The 2,436-nt window shown below is 33.9% G+C and overlaps 1 pseudogene; it reads left to right on the forward strand.

Moving 5' to 3' along the window:
• Positions 1-1,536, forward strand: part of LOC105532891 — an 8,871-nt pseudogene extending 7,335 nt beyond the window's left edge.
• Positions 1,537-2,436: the final 900 nt, after the last annotated feature.

The following is a 2,436-nucleotide window of genomic DNA, read 5'->3' on the forward strand; positions in this document are numbered from 1 at the left end:
GTATATATTTATTATATATAAAGTAAAAAATTTACTTGATATTTTGACAAACCCACCCTTCATTCCTTAGGTTAATTTCTGTGTTAATTTTTACATTACTAATCATTGTACTGCTATAGCTAAATCAACTGAATATCAGTTTATGTAGTGTTGCTCAAAAGATGTATAAATAGCAAGCTCTATGATTACCTAAAAACAAGCTTTTTAAAATAAAGGAAGAAAGCAACAATGTTCCAAATGAATGGCACAGGGCAAAACACATATAACAAAACATATTTACACAGAGTATCAGGTGCCCTTCAGTTTCTCTTATAAAGACAAAATGCTTGAGGAAGATCTTGAGAAAACCCTCCCTCCCTCTAAACGATTAGCTCCTACATAGTGTCAGATGTTACAATTGATATGAAGGATAAATGCTTTTAGGCAAAAGTAAAAATCTTATCTACAAAGCAATATAGCAAAATCTGTAGTGACTTTTGTAGAAAACTCTCTTCTCTGATGGTAATATTCTTTAGTATATATCCAGGATAGACTAAATTGAAACAATATTTCTGATACAATAGCAATCCTTTCATATAATCTTACTAAATATTAAAAAATTTCAAAAAATACATAAATATCCCTTGTACTGTGCATTATGCACCAGTTTGGGGCTGCCTGATAGAGTCATGGCTACCATTTTAACAATTAAACATTGCACCTCACAAGTTCCACCATCTATACACAGTGAGTGCACACAATGGTGAGGGCTCCTGAGAGATGGCAAGCCAACTCTAAATTGAAAAGTTTGTGGTGGAGTGTCTCCAAATTAAAGAGAGGGGAACATAACTTTCAACAGTGAAGTCAAAACAGATGTAAATAAGATTGAGGCATTTATTGAAGAAGTCTTAAGCCCTCCCACATACTTCAAGCCTTCACCAAAACATCCAGAATCAAATTCTGCTGGAATGGATATCTTTGCCAAATTCTCTGCATATATCAAGAATTCCAGGCCAGAGGCTAATGAAGTACTGGAGAGGGGTCTCCTGAAAACCCTGCAGAAAACTGGATGAATATCTGAATTCTCCTCTCTCTGATGAAATTGATGAAAATACTATGGAGGACGTTAAGTTTTCTAGACGTAAATTTCTAGAAAATGAAATGACATTAGCAGATTGCAACCTGCTGTCAAAACTGCATAGTGTCAAGGTAGTGGCCAAAAAAATATCACAACTTTGATATTCCAGAAGAAATAACTGATACCTAACTAATACATACAGTGGGGACGAGTTCACCAATACCTGTCCCAGTGATAAAGAGGTTGAAATACCATATAGTGTTGTAGCCAAAAGACTAGCCAAGTAAAGTCGCGTTTATGAAAGAGATGTGTTCATGTCTTGCTCTAAGAATTTGCTTTTCCTAACAGGCTACTCCTCTTCCTATAGAGTAAAAATTGTATTTTGCATGAACATGCAGTTATTGAAGATTAGGATCAAAGATAGACAAGGTATAGTAGTTATCTGAAAATATACACTCCTAAGCAGTATTATTTTAAAATCATTTTATCCCTCTAAATGTTCGAGGAAAGCATGTCTCTTGTGATTTTGATGAAGACAGAATTATTTTACTCTGTAGAAAGACAGATACTACTTTATCAGGGAAGTTAGTCAAATGAAATGGAAATTGGTAAATGGTCAAAAGCTAACTAGTAAAAAGGATGATCCAACAACATGCTTTTTTTTATTTTTTTTTAAATTTATTTATTATTATTATACTTTAAGTTGTAGGGTACATGTGCATAACGTGCAGGTTTGTTACATATGTATATGTATATGTTGGTGTGCTGCACCCATCAACTCGTCATTTACACAGTGGCGCAATGGATAACGCGTCTGACTACAGATCAGAAGATCCAACAACATGCTTTAACCCCATTGTATGTTTGTGGAAAGACCATAGCCTAAAATCCTGAGAAATTTGGGACATAAAAGTTTTCATGGTAGACAGTTCATGGAGTATATGAATTGACATTATGGAAAGAATCTGATTTTATTTTTACAGCTAACAAATCCATTCCCCTTCATTTAAACACCTGTTGTGTTTTACTTCAGTGAAGAGATTATAGTCTGAATGGAAAGTCTGTTTTCCAAGGGATTCTGAGAAATTTTTGTATTCAAGAGTTGGAAAGCTGTCCTCCAATCTAGTTGATAAAACTTCCCCTTTTTGATGTAGATGCAGATTTTCTATACAGTTCTGTTGTCTTCTTTTACTAGGACTGTTAACTTTTGTGATAAACTTCAAATAAGATTTTATTTCTTGATAATTTTAGCTTTCACAATTTATCTTTAAAGCCTTGGGCAATCTGCATACAATTAAGAGATTTCTGACATTTATTCTTACCCTAAGTGGATCAACTCTAGGATTTAGGCATGTTAACTTACTTCTGCTGTGTTTTGA

Source organism: Mandrillus leucophaeus, unplaced genomic scaffold (genome assembly GCF_000951045.1).
Source record: "Mandrillus leucophaeus isolate KB7577 unplaced genomic scaffold, Mleu.le_1.0 Scaffold991, whole genome shotgun sequence".
NCBI lineage: Eukaryota > Metazoa > Chordata > Mammalia > Primates > Cercopithecidae > Mandrillus > Mandrillus leucophaeus.